The sequence below is a fragment of the Heloderma suspectum genome, chromosome 7 (assembly GCF_057233095.1).
Source record: "Heloderma suspectum isolate Gila_16-S chromosome 7, 16-S_ref, whole genome shotgun sequence".
Lineage (NCBI taxonomy): Eukaryota > Metazoa > Chordata > Lepidosauria > Squamata > Helodermatidae > Heloderma > Heloderma suspectum.
The window spans coordinates 107,990,883-108,006,280 of NC_139464.1; positions in this window are offsets into that span (position 1 = coordinate 107,990,883).

Below are 15,398 nucleotides of genomic sequence, written 5' to 3' on the forward strand. Positions count from 1 at the left end.
AGCACGTCTTTGGTAAAGCGAATAGGTCTTAATTGCCTACTCCAGACCAAGTCATCATCCCAAAGACTTTGCATTCCAACATGGTGCAATATGTAATCACTTGGAAAATTCATTCCCCCCACAGCTACAGCGAGGATCGCAGCTAAGCTCAGAGGGAACACACAGAATTCTGAGCAGGGTGGCAGATAACATCAAGAGTCCCTGCTAATGAAAAAGTGCCGGGGCTGCTTCCTTGTGAGCCCTGCCTCCACTAGACCACTGCTCCCCTCCCCTCCCCTTTTTCCTTTTGTGTGGTGTCTTTTAGGTTGGAAGTGTGAGAGCCAGGACAGCAGTGTTTATTATTGATCTTATGAGAGCCTTTTCATCTGAACAGCAGGGTAAAAATGCTTTGAATAAATAAGTAAATGCTATTTATTATTATATCCCACCTTTCCTCTAAGGATCTCAAGGTGACATTCTTCCCTCATTTTATCCTCACAACAGTCCTGTGAGGTAGGATGAGAGAAAGAAATGGTATGACTAGCCAGGGAGCTTTACGCCTCACAAAAAGTCCCAGTGAGCTGGGATTTGAACCTGGACCGAGGGGCACACGCCACATGGCTTTCTCTTGTCAATTCAGCCTCTAGTCCTGACAGGGCTTTTTGGCCTGGATCCTGACCACATGTAAAGAACCAATGATAGCCTTTCTGAGGTGTTATTGAACTGGTAGAATGAATGCATATGAGAGAAAAGCGTTGTGAAATCAGCCTTCATCCTGACCTATGCATGTTTATTAGAAGGCCTGAGTGCATGCGCTGTGTCCCTCCCTCACATGAGGAATAAGATCTGAAAAGTTTGGTTGGATACACACACACAGCCCAGGCAGCCAACTTGAATGTGCCTAGGTAGAGCCTTCCGCCAAGATCCCCCTCTCCTCTCTGCGAGGATTCATTGTACCTAATTATTTTATCTGAACAGGGCTAATTCATTTCTTCTTTTTAAAAAGAGAGTAAAATATTACTGTGTTCCAGTGCTGGTCAACACCCATGGCCTTTTCAACAGCAATATTATAAGTGCTTGGGGACTGGAGACATGGATATAGGAGAAGGGCCGAGTCTGTTTTCAGCTACACGATTAGTGTAGGCATGGAAGAAATGGATGTGTTAGTTTGCCTCCTTTATTGCATATATTTCCTTTAAGGAGGCAGTGTATGAGTGTGAGTGTGTCTGTGTGTGGGAGTGGCTTCAGGAAAGCAAAGTCAGTGCCAGCAATGAGACTGGTCGCTTCTGCTGTTGCTGCCACCCTTTTCCTTTGATGGGCCTTTCTTCTCACCCTACCCCTTCCCCTCAACAGCTTTGCAAACTAGAATTGTTGCAGTCAGATCCTTTGTTAGGGAGGCGAAACTGTAGTGGCACAGTTTGTGAACTTTTAAAGTATGATGCCTGTTAATGGTGACCAAAGAGACACTTCCATGTAGTAAGGAGGGGTTATAATATAAAGAGAGAGAGAGGGAGAAGAAGCCATTCCCAAATGTATTCAACTCTATGGGGGGGAAGTGCTAAGTAAAAGACTAAAATGTGTTTCAGATAGGACACTTCTGTTCACAGGTGGCACAGAAAAATACAGGATGTTGGAAAAGCAATTGTAAATCCACTTTCTTGCATGGCCATTGATCAATTTAAAAACCTGATAGATGCACATTTAAAATGGCATTTCTGTCTTTCACACTTGTACACTAACCACAGGAGAGAGGTTCAAAAGCACTAAGAAATGCATGTATGAAACTGGGCCAAGATGAAACTACAAAACACACATGTGAACAGTGCATGTAAACAGCATTTGTTGTGATATGGTTACTGTTTTTTTAACCTCATAACCACAAATACATGTGTTCCTGAAGCATAAGAACATTGGTGGGAGACATGAGGCGGGGCTTGGCAAGAAATCTCCCTCTGCCAGCCCTCAATGGTGCCCCTGCCTGAGTTGTTTTTAACCTAGCTCTTTCTCTCCCATCACATTTCCTTCCAATGCACACCCCCCCTTACATGGCCTATCACGTTTTAAAATCTAAGACAGGAAATCCATGTTTCCCTTAACTCCAATCATTAATATATATATATATATATATATGAATAAACAAAAGAACAAATAGACATTGCTTTAACTGGTACCCCAAAATCTGGCTTTTGAGATATGCTGCATAATTTATAAGTCTCCTCTTGCTCTCTTCCCTCCATAATAAACTGTTGCAAAATAGCTATCAATATCAGAGGAAAATCTTGTTGCTCTCTTTATAAGATAACTGCAGCAATCTGGGAAAGTAACTTTAGTTGCAATTTCTCAAAACTGTGAAGCAGGTTTGGGCAGGCTCCAGGAGATGAAATCCATTCCTTGCTCCCCCTTACCAGAGGGATTAAGAATCATGTCTGTTCATAGCTACACAAACTCTTCTGTGTAGTGAAGTTCCATGATGGTTTCTGTTTCTTGGTAAGATTAGAGTGAGAGAATGTTGCATGAGTGGGACAAAACCTTGGGAACTTGTTTTATAGCAAAATCATCAAAATGTCCATCCTTAGGGTGTGGGTAGAAGGAAGACTCCCCTTGCAAATCCTGTCAGTGAGATGTGGACCACCCAGTATCAGGGGTGGAGTTGCCTTCACCCACAATAGTGTCACCAGTAAATTATTTTTGCAGTGAAGTCCAGTGATTTTTTTCTGCCTGAAAAGGGTAATAACCATTCATTATATGTGCCAAACTAAAAGACTACACTGGGGGCCACTGTTAGTGTGGGGGCTAAACTTGCTCCCTGCCCCCGGTTACTCCAGGCACTAAAAATAAAACCTGTTTGTCTGCACACTCCCATCTTTTCATTTGTTTCTTGGTCACACTACAGAATGACAAAGTATTGGGAGAAAAGAATAATACATTGGAAAGATTATATGCACACGTGCAAAAGTTTTCACTTCAGACAGCTGTGAAAAGACAGAAAGCACGAGACATTAGCTCTTCTTGTTCGTTCTATATCAGTATCAAATCCAAACTTGTCAGAGAGGGAGAAACTCCCCAGGATGTTTTGTGTCGCAATGTAGTTTGGAGAGATTGCTGAAGTGAAGCCGCATTTGCCAAATCCCTTTCTGGGACACAGTTATTGAAAGTGACTGATTCGTGGCTGGTATGGAATATAATATACACCTTTCTTAAGGTGGAACTAAAATGGACAGCGGCAGACCTGTGTGCTCATATGTGAGTTGTTGCTGAACAGCTGTAAAGTGGAGGGTAGCTTCAAGCAGAGAAATGGCAAATGGGTAGGAGAGTGCAGAGCTTTCTGTTCTTGAATTTTGCTCCACTGGCTCATCATCCTCAGCCAGCCAGAGGTATTGTACTGCCTTTAAGACCTCCAACCTTTTCTGCCATTATTCCTGGAACTCAGAATACCTATCTGATGCCTGTCATTGCCATCTTTCTCTTTGTGTCTCTCTCAACTCACATCAACCATGAAGTCTATGTGCACTGTACAATGATAATGCTAATTGTGAAGGATGGTTGGTTTCACCCCAACAACCCTGCAAGATAGGACAGGCCTAACCTGGCCACAATTTTCCCCAAGATAACCCAGTAGCTCCCCCCCCCCAGGCCAGAAAGCAATGTATTTAGCACTGAAGTTATTCAGGTAGACCACACCAGCTGAAGGTTGGGTAGAAGTTTATTTAAAAAGGGAAAGGCAAAGAGGAAGGAATAGGGGAGAGGTGGTAGGTTGGACAGGAAATTACAAGCAAGACAAATAGATACAAAACTCTAAGCAAAACCAGAAACGCCAAACCTCAAGGTGCACACTCCCAAGAGCAAAACAATAAAGCTAGCTAGTCTATCCTATACATACCAAAGTATGGGCCTCCCAGGATAGCCATCAACCAGCAGCACACCCTAGTGTGAGAAGAGACACCCACTCCTTCCTTTGGTCTCCTTTTATTGTCTAGCCCTAGCAACTCCAGACAGATTTGGAGCACCCAATCCAAACCCAGTCCTAAGTCACCTCATCCCACCCTCCCAAGGAGGTTGCATCTTCCCACCAGGCACGGCTGTTATCACTTTCCCAATTAGGCAGACTCAACTTATGGCCTTGAGCTGGCAGGCTGAAAAAACAGTCAAAACCCATCAACCTCCAGGTGGCTGCTATATACGGGAATGCCCCCATGGCCCTCAAATTCTTACTCTGTTAACCCATTCTTGACACTAATTAATTTCATTCATTCATTAAACAGTTATTTCAACTTCTCCACAATACAAACAGCCCTCTGAGATTCCACCTCTAACTTAGCTTATGGAGAAAATTCTCTTGGGGGTTTGGGGGGGGGATACAATGTTTGTAGGTTTATGTACTGCATTAATAATTAGAAGAGGATGCCTTTCTTTTAATTCCCAGCACTTAAGTTTCCATATTACCTTAAAACAAGTTTTGTTCATTAGGATTATTTCCTAATATTTGAAGTTTCCAGTACCTGTTAAAACCCGACTGCTGCTCTGGCTATCATGCTCAATATCCTGTCTCTTAAATGGTACATAGTACTCCCACTTTAAAGACTCTGCTTTTTAAAGTGTTTCTATTTTAAAACCTATCAGTAACAATGTGAGACTACGTAGGATATTAATTTGTAACAGGTATGGTACTTTAGATAATTACAGTCCTTTGATTTCATTGTGTAAGGAGTGATGGATGTACAACTATAAAGCCGGGAGGGCTCATTAAGTAATAATCATTGCACAGAATGGAGGGTGTGTGTACATTCATCAGGGCCACCATTCAACACAGATGCAGACTCTCAGGATTCCCCTTATAACCTGGACCCCCTGAGCAACTTTTTAAGGATCTCTTGACTCCTTAAGAGTCCCACCTTTCTTCTTTTAAACTTCTCCTTCCAATAATGTGGGGTTTAAGCTGTAGACATGGGGTGATTGACACATCAGGCACTTTGGTTTAACCCCAACACTTTACTGGTAAATTTAAAGCAAGCAATCACAACTATAGGTATTTACACAATAGAGCTGAGTGATACAAAAGGCATTATGAGAAAATAAAAGTTGCAAAACGCAAGTTCATTTACCTTAGCTGTATTTAGACTTTTCCAGGCTGCTTCTTCCTGCTCCCTTTTCAGGCTCTGCTCTTCCTGACTCTGCTCGCACTGCCTCGCTCTCTTTTTATACCATCCTCCTTTAAAACCAAAATTACTGTTTCAAAACTGAAGAAATGACACTTAACTGGGGAAATGAAACTGAAACTTAACCAGGAAAATGAAACTACTCCTCTAAGAGATACCCCATCCCAACAAAAAAACTCCAGGCCTCTATGCCTGACTTTTTTTTCCTTTTGCCTTTGAAAGCCTCAAACTTTCCACACAGACATGCTTAAATACATAGTCCAGCTGGAGGCTCTGTGTATAGAATTCCTTGGACAGGGGAGGGGTGGTGAAAAACCCATATTGATATTTTAATTTCATGAATCTCTGTGGTAATGACTGTTGCATTCTAATACATTCATGTTGCTGCATTTCTAATGGTCATCATTTGATGCATTTTTTTATTGATGTATTTATTTAAAACATTTATATATCACCCTTCATCCTGTCTGGATTCTAGGGCAGTGTACAGCCAATTTAATATAACTCAAAGTAGTAAAATGAAATAGAATACTTGCCCACTCCTGCTCGAAGGGTTGGATCCAAACTTAGCCAAGCTTAGAGTAGAGCCATTGAAATCAATGGAACAAGTTAGTCATGAAATCCTATGACTACTCATGATCTCAACAGGTCTATTCTAAGCATGATTAAGTCTGAATTCAATCCTCAGGATGCTGTTTGGTATGACTAAATTTCAAATAAATTTCCATGTGTTTTTAATTATAAAAAGGTGCTTTCCCAATTTCTAGGGATTTTTGACATTCCCTCTTGATTTCTTGCAAGGCCTCGTGTGGCACAGAGTGGTAGGCGGCAGTATTGCAACCGAAACTCTCCCCACGACCTGAGTTCGATCCCAGCGGAAGCCGGCTCCCGGGTAGCCGGCTCAGGTGGACTCAGCCTTCCATCCTTCCAAGGTCAGTAAAATGAGCACCCAGCTTGCTGGGGGAAAGGTAGTCACGACTGGGGAAGGCAATGGCAAACCACCCCGCTACAGTCTGCCATGAAAACGCCAGCAAAAGCAGCGTCCCTCTAGGGGTCAGTAATGACCCAGTGCTTGCGCAGGAGGAACCTTTCCTTTCCTTCCCTTCCTTGATTTCTATGAAGTCATTCATACTTGACAACAAAGCAGGCAGTGCAATAACAATCCTTACTTGAGTCAGATCCTGGCAGGTCTGTGAAAGGGCTTTTATATCCTTGCTTGCTCACTGATGCTTCTGTAGACCTTTGAGACCTGTTTGCTGTGCACTGTGTGGATAAATTAGTTCCCATCTGGTCTGACTTGGATTCTGTACCATTTGATACAGAATCTCAGGTGGAAGCAGCTTTAATGCCCTCTTGTCAATTGGTTTCAATCAGTTCCAGATGATTTAAACTGAGGATGGGAACAGGTTGCCTAAGGAGCTCCATGCAGCCACCTGTGGTCTGGATGCTTGCCAGCTTATGAAATTATGTCAGAAGAGACTAATCTTGATGTAGAAGGTTAAATGCCTCTTTTGGAAAGAAGAGGAGCTGGCACCAATAAAGACGTCTGCAGTGACTTAGAATAATACTCTAATGATATTCCAGTGAGACTGGGGGTGGTCAAGATGATATCTCCCCCCAGACTCTGTTTTAAAACAGAGACTGCTAAAGAGGCCAAAACTGGTTGGACAAGCATAGCCGGACAGATCGTCTTTTTGTAGGAAGATCTGCACTGGTGGCTCTGGAATGGTTGGTCTTTGCACGACTAAGGCAATGCCCAAAGAGTTCTGGAAGGGGACTTACCTCAGCTGAAGAATCTGGTAATTCAAAATGAATGTAAGAACAAAAGAAAGCAGTGGAGGGAGCAATCCTATGGCCTCTAGGCAGCTGCTAGAGGACCATAGGATATCATGTTAACCGGGAACCAACCTCCCCCACTCTTCTGTGCTGCCTCGGAGGCAGCGTGGAACAGCCCCATCCTCCGTGCTCACAAGAGGAGCACAGAGCAACTGAAAAGGGACATTCCCAGAGGGCGTTCCAGGGCAGGGAGAGCGGAAATGCCTGTACGACACATCCAATGTGTCATAGAGCAGCCTCCGCCCTCCCGCAGCCACACAGCTGCAATCGGCTGACTAGCGGAAAATGCAGGGCAGGAGAAGTGCAGAGGGAACAATCCCCTCCATGCTTCTCCTGCCCTGCTTTGGATAGGCGGTCATCTCTTGAGTTCGGAGGCGGCCGCCTGTCTGGATAGGCCGTAACATAGTGGCAACTGGAGTCAGACAGAGACAGAGCTGAGTGTGGGCTGTGGGAGCATCTTCAAGGTGCAAAGCCCCAGCCAGAAATCTGGAGGGGGAGAGGGAGCAGTATCTGTTGGGATGTTAATATTGTGAATCTCCACCTATGCACAAACTGTGTTTTGTAAATATATGCAAATACTACAGAACACTAGAAACCTCCAGTGACCTCGTTCGAAGAAAACCAAACGTCGAGTAAAACGCTTGCATCCCTGGAGTTCTCACTGCTTGGAGAATTCAGGTGTGGGGGCATAGCAGTAAGAAGCTGCCTCATACTGAGTCAGACTATTGGCTTGCCTATCCCAGTATTGTTGACATTCAATGAGTGGCTCTCCAAGGTCTCCAGTGGAGGCCTTTCCGAGCCCTGCTACCAGAGATCCTTTAAGTCAGGGGTGCAGAACGTCAGGCCTGGGGGCCAAACCTGGCCCTCCAAGGTTCACCAGATGGCCACACCCTGTTGCTAGGCCACACCCCCTTTCCCCAGCCACCAGTTCCTTGGTGGTATCCTGGGTTTTCTGTAGTTTTTTTCCACATTCTAAAAGACTGAAATGCCTCTCCTAAGGCTCGTTTCTGGCAGTAAGAGCTTTAAGCTAAAATATGCTGGTATTTGGGTATTTTGATCCTGCCCCCTTTGCCACTGGCCCCACCCACCAACTGAAATGTGGCCCCAGAGAGTTTCTCTGAAATGGAATTCAGTCCTTGGACTAAAATAGGTTCAACACCCCTGCCTTAAGTGGATATGATAAAGTGGGAAATAAATATAACTATGGGGGTGGATTTTCAAACTATGATCCTGGAATACAGATTCCTCTAGTTCAGAAACCCACATCCTATGATGACCCAGGACTGAATTCAGACAGCTTTGGGTGCCATGCTTCTCTGCCAGTCTCCCTTCCCTCCAGTCTACTTCCTCATCTAAAGAGGTCAGCAAAGAGGTAAGCAAAGGAAGGGCTCACTTCAAACAAGAGAGGCCTCATGGGTCTTTCCATATCTGGCTTGGTTGCTCCTGTCATTTCCTACTGGAATTCTTGAAATCTGTAGTTTCCTGTGGCTCCCAATTCAATTCATTAAAACTACACCAAGGTGCCATTTAAGTGTAGCATTCTGTTCACTAGGACCTTTTCTACACAAGGCTGTTAATCAGCTGTATCTGCTTTCAGTTTCATCGCAGAACTGAGATCCAAGCACTACTCGAGGAGCGTTTCCTTTCCCGCTATTCTGCTACATAACCTCTAGGCAGGACTGTGGTATAGTGGAATAGTGCAAATACATAAATATGCTTTCTTTTGCTTTCACAATTAAATGCTGCATTTCCCTTGTGCTAAAAAGGCTTGCTGAAAGTGCTGGTTAGACACAGAAGCAAAACTGGAGGGTCACAACATCATCTGAAAGAACCCATAAACAAGCATGATCAGGGAATTATGAGTGCATGATAAAAATGCTTCATGTAGAAAAGCCCACAGTATCCAGCCAGCTACCTATGGGAAATCCACAAGTAGGACATGAGTGCAAGTTAAAACCATAAACCTTTTCTAGAGAAGGTACTTGAGAGTGTGGCAAACCAATTGCAGGCACTCTTGGAGACCTGTTTCAGTCTGGGTTTCGTTCTGGTTATGGGACTGAATCAGCCTTGGTCACCCTGATGGATAACCTTCATCGAGAGAGGGACAGGGGGAGTGCAACCCTGTTAACTCTGCTCAATCTCTCATCGGCTTTTGATACCATTGACCATGATATCCTCCTGGATCGACTCAGTGGGATGGGTATTGGAGGCACTGTGCTACAGTGGTTCCGGTCCTACCTACGGGGCTGATTCTGAAATCGTAACATTGGGTGACTATTCCTTGGCCCCTTGGCAATTGAGCTATGGGGTGCTGCAGGGTACCATCCTGCCCCAATGTTGCTTAACATCTATATGAAGCCACTGGGAGCGGTCATTAGGGGATTTGGAGCTAAATGCCATCAATATGCTGATGACACGCAGCTCTATCTCCTTGTGACATCTGAATAGCTCTATCTCCCTGTGACATCTGAATCAGGAGAGGCTGTGCAAGTCCTGAATCAGTGCCTAGACTCAGTGATGGGCTGGATGAGGGCCAATAAACTGAAGCTGAATCCTGACGAGACGGAAGCCCTGTGGGTGAGTGGTTCCCCGGTCCAGGAGATAGGCTCATTGCCTGTTCTGGATGGGTTTGCACTCCCTCTGAAAAATAAGGTCCGTAGTCTGGGGGTACTCCTAGATCCATCATTGTCGCTGGAGTAGGGATGTACGAAAGTCACTTACCTTGAACGAAATTTGATTCGCGGTGGGGGGGAGGCGCTCCGTCCCTCCCCCCGAAATTCTGGCGGGGGGGAGGCGCTCCATCCCTCCCCCCTGAAATTCTGGCCGGGGGGAGGTGCTCCATCCCTCCCCCCTGGAATTCTGGCCGGGGGGGAGGCGCTCCGTCCCTCCACCCCCGAATCCTGGCCGGCCAGGCCGCAAATGGCGGTGGCCGTAGCCACTTCTGTTTGCGTCCCTGCAGTCACCTGTGATAGGCTACGTAAATGTTTACGTAGCCTATCACGGCTGAGTAAACAAAAAACAAAAACACGCGCGTACGCAAATGGCAGCGCCCATGGGCGCCGCCTTTTGTGTTCCTTATTTTGGCACGTCTAGTCTACGTAAACATTTACGTAGACTACGGCGAAAATAAGGGGAACGCAAATAGCGTAGCGTCTACGCTATTTGCGTTCCCCTTATTTTCGCCGTAGTCTATGTAAATGTTTACGTAGACTAGACGTGCCAAAATAAGGAACGCAAATGGTGGTGCCCATGGGCGCCGCCATTTGCGTACGCGCGGGTTTTTTTTGTTTTTTTTTACTCAGCCGTGATAGGCTACGTAAACATTTACGTAGCCTATCATGGTATTTTTTAAAAAACTAGCCGTGATAGGCTACGTAAATCTTTATGTAGCCTATCATGTTTTTTTGGTTTTTGGTTTTTTTACTGGAAATGGTGGCGGTGGCAGCCGGTCGAAAGACCGGCCGCCGCAGCCGCCGCCGCCAAACTGCCGCCGAACCGCCGCCACCAGGAGGATTCGCCCAAGGTAAGTCCCGTCCCGGGGGGGGCGGGGGGGCAGACCGTTTCGCCACCAATTTCGGGGGGCCGAATGCACTGGCATTCGGCCTCCCCGAGATTCGTGGCGAAATTCTCTGACATCCCTACGCTGGAGGCCCAAGTGGTCACGGCAGCTCGGAGTGCCTTTTACCAGCTTCGGCTGGTTCTCCAGCTACGGCCTCTCCTGGACAGGGATAGCTTGACCACGGTGGTACAGGCATTAGTAACCTCAAGACTGGATTACTGCAATGCGCTCAATGTGGGGCTGCCCTTAAGGCTGGTCCAGAAGCTGGAGCTAGTGCAGAATGCAGCAGCCCAGCTGTTGTCGGGAGCTGCCCCTTTTCAGCGTGTAACTCCTTTGCTGAGGGAACTGCACTGGCTGCCTATTTGCTACCGGGCCAGGTTTAAGGTATTAGTACTAGTGTACAAAGCCCTAAACAACTTGGGACCAGGATACCAGAGAGAGCGCCTCCTTCCTTACCAACCTGCCCGGTCACTGAGGTCATCAGAGGGCATGTTCCTGGTGGTTTCGCATGGACCTATGGCCTGGTTGGAGTCCACCAGGAGAAGAGCCTTCAGTGTGGTGGCCCCCTTCCTGTGGAATTCCCTGCCTTTAGAGGTCAGGCAGGCGCCAACATTGTGTTCTTTCCGGCGCCTCCTGAAGACATTGTTCTTTCAAGAGGCCTTCCTTGCATGACCAGCCGTGGGTTGTTGAATTCCATTTCATTGGGATTTGTCTTTTTAAATGTTTTAACATTTTAAACTCTTTTAACCATTGTTTTATTTTATGATGTTCACCACTCTGAAATCTTCTGATGAGGAGCGGTATATAAGTATTGTAAATAAAATATAAATAAATAAATAAATAAATAAATGTGTCCAGTAGAATGTAATTTGAATGTCTGCAGCTCCATGTCATTTTGCATCTTAAAACTATAACCAAACGCAGAGTCCATGGCTCTTTCCTCTCCTCACCCATTTTTTGCTTTGTTAACCATCTTGCATGATGAAGAGTTCCAGAGAATATGAAAGTTCTCACAGAATTCTGTGACCTTTGAGTTGGCCTAATAAATTTATTACTATGACATGGATTTGGGACATTTTCTTTTGGGCTTTTTCCTGGAAAATGTTAACGCTTGTAGGGATACATTTTGTTTTGAATGCTGGCCTGCTTGGCCAGGCATTTCTTGTTAAGCAGATTACCAGCTAATGGCTGGGGAGGGCTGGTTCATTATTTCCTTAATGGGGGATAATAGTTAGAGGAAGGTTTCTTGATCATCTCTGGAATGCGAGAACCATTTGGGCAGTGGTGTAGTGGGTAATTTTAGACCTTGGATTTAATGGTCTGGGGGCGGGGGCTTTAGATGGCCATGTCTATTACTTCAGTTGTGATGCATACAGCTAACATTTCTCTTCCCCCACAAGCACCACTCCATGCTTTACAACTGTTTCTACATTCCTGTGATATCAGAACAAAACAGGAACAACTAAAAATCTGTTTGCAAATGCTGGTTTTTGAAAAATTAAAATTCTGAGCACATGCAGTTTTGCATTTTAAATTCACTTGATTCATTCATAGCACTGTCATGACTACGGGAATAAAATGCAGCTTGTTTCTGCTGCCCTGAGGCTGTCATCACCTGCCACTCTCTGAGTGGTCATTTGGAGGGAGGGGGTTTGTGGGGGCCCTAGACTTTAGCCCCAAGATCCAGTCCTAGCTGCATCACTGCATTTGGGACAGGTGACTCATCATCTTTCCCCACCTCCCCCTAAGATAGGGGGGGGACTTAAGGTCTGTTGTCTGAAAGAAAATCAGTTTGGGAACACACACATACACACAGAAAGAGAGAGAGAGAGAGAGAGAGTTGAGCTGTGAACTATAAGCTACAAGTGTGGGTTATATAGGTGCCAGGTACTTCTCTGTGGGTATCTGATGTGGGGATAGGGTTCAGCACTCTGGATAGCTCCTTTAGAGTTCTGGCATGTATTCACAGCCAGAGCCAGCAGCCTCCACTGGGGGCAGTGACTCCACTGCCTTATTGGGAGGGTATTTAATTTAATTAATCCTGCTTTTCCATTATTTGGCACTCAAGGTGGCTAAGAATAAAATGCAGATTAAAAAAACAAAAACTCTTAAATGAAAGGTAACATAAAAACAAATACATTAAAAACACAATTAAAAGCACCGCAATAAAAGAAAGAAACAGCACCCAATCACTTAGAACTCCCTTTGGCAATAAACCAGTTTATATGCCAAAAGCCTGCCTGAATATGAGGGTGCTTGCCACTCCTTAAGATCTACTTGTATTTTCGCAATTAGCTATTACAAACGTGGCCACAACTCTCCAGGGATCTGTCCTCCAAAAGAAAGCCAAACCCAGGGAGTGGAGTGACTCCCTGGAGCTTCTCACCATTTATGGAAGCGGTAAGTAACACTTTGAACCAGGCCTGATTCAAAGTGCTGGCATTAACATTCAAAGCCCTAAAGGTTATCTGAAGGATGGCTTCCTCCCATATGTACCTGCCCGGACCCTATGATCATCTTCAGTGGTCCTTCTCTGGGAGCCCCTGCCAAAGGAAGTGAGGCAGCTGGCTACCAGGAAGAAGGCCTTTTCTGCTGTGGCACCCTGGCTGTGGAATGAGCTCCTTAGAGAGGTTCATCTGGCGCCTACGTTGTACTCCTTTCAGCACCAGGTGAAGACCTTTTTGTTTCCCCAGCATTTTAGCACTCTAGTCTTTTAGCTCTGCTATTTTAAATCTGTATTTTAAATGTCTGCATTGCTGCTAGGTTTTATTCTGGTTGTACTTTTATATTATAGTTTTAAGCTTTCCTATTTAATATTGTTTTATGTTGTACTTTATGGTTTTCATTTTTGTGAACTGCCCAGAGAGCTTCGGCTATTGGGCAGTATAGAAATGTAAATACATACATACATACATACATACATGAAAACAGCTATTCCTTATACCCAAATTGTTTAGAGCAGGGGTAGGTGGCCTTGTGCCCTACAGATGGTTTGGATGATAACTGTTATCATCCCTGACCATGTCACATGCTGGCTGGGGCTGATGGGAGCTGTAGGACACCAGGAGGACACCAGGTTGCCTACTGGCTAGCCCTCCTTTAGCATTTTGAAGGTCAAAAACAGTATTTTAAACTGACGCTGGGAACTTGTATGAAGCTAACCGCAACTTAGGAAGCACCCAAAGGGATGTATTAGCGGAATTTTAAAACCCCACACATCTCCCCCCTACTTTGAACAGAAAACCCTCCCTCACCATGGCTTGTTGCTAACTGCTTTTGAAAGGCCTCTTAGTTTCCAAAGTGGTCTCTCATTTGGTGTGGGCAGGGTTTGCAGTTTGAGTGACACAAGTCTAAAGACCCCTTAGGGACACGGAACTAATTGTGCAGTTCTGTCAAAAGTTCTGGCCAAAGTGTTTTTGCTCTTAGAAGTTTAATAAACAGCTTTAAATAACTGGAAACATCAGTTAAAGTTCTTTTCCCCACACCCCCACTGATCACTTTTCAGTGTAGATAGTTCAGTGCTGAATGAACTGTCAGAGGTTAGTTTAACCTAATATCTATCAGGCAGATAAAGTTATACAAAATGCAAACATTCTGTTTTAATTGGTGCTGTGCCAAAAATTTCTCCCACACTTTTTTCAACCATTCTCATTCAATTTCATAGAAGAGAAATTGCTTCCGAAAATAAATTCAATGATGAAGAAATTTTGGAGAAATTCTCATGGGTTGGGCTTGGATTTCTTGGGCTTATCTTTCTTAGGAGGTGGCCGAGGAGTGAGCCATTTGTGAGCCGTTTCAAGAGGCCATTTGTGCACAGCTCTAGTTTTAATGATCTGCATGAAAAGTTATCAGTTTTCCACAAATGATGCTTTTGCTTCCATTACCATTAGAAATCCACTCATTATTGATCTTAGGCCTGAGGAATGATAGATTTCATACAATTGTTAAAATTATAAATAGTCAGCATTAATTAAATCAGATGTACATATCTGCCAAAGTCACCTTATTCTACTTGTACTAAGAGTAGCAGTAGTTTTCCCCAGCTTCCCTCCCTAACTTCTGGAGATTCCCCATCCCGTTCCCACCCCCTTCACAAATTAGAAGCATTTAACTGCCTAAAAGTATGGTTGTCACCATATAAAGCAAAACATGGTACAGATAAGAAGAAACAGAGGCGGTGGGGGTGGGGGTGGGGGAGAGTAACTGGTATCTAGGTCCAGACTTGCCCAGTTCTTATAGCTATGAATCTCATTCTTCCCTTTGGATGGAATCACAGCCACTAACAAAAAAGGGAGATATAGATTTGTTCCATTATATTACATATAGGGGTGTACGAAACCCTGCTTACCTGACTCCGCCGAGTTCCACAGGTGGGGGGAGGCGATCTGTTCCTCCCCCCAGAATCCTCGATGGGGGGGAGGCAATCCGTTCCTCCCCCCCAGAATCCTGCCTGGCCGGCTCCGCTCTACTCCGCGGCCAGGCCGCAGAGCCACCGGCCAGGCCAACCTGCAGTGGGGCCTCCAAGCGCTGCTGGGCTGGTGCAGACGCAAATGGCATCCTGCGTAGGGGATGCCATTTGCGTCCCTATGCAAGCCCGTGATAGGCTACGTAAATATTTACGTAGCTTATCACGGCTAAAGCAGGGACGCAAATGGCGTCCCCTGTGCCATTTGCTTTCCTGCTTTAGCTGTGATAGGCTATGTAAATATTTACGTAGCCTATCACAGCTAAAGCGGGAACGCAAATGGCATAGGGGATGCCTTTGTGTCCCTGCTTTAGCCATGATAGGCTACATAAATATATACGTAGCCTATCAGGGGCTTGCATAGGGACTCAAATGGCTGCTTCAATGGCTGCCATTTGTGGCT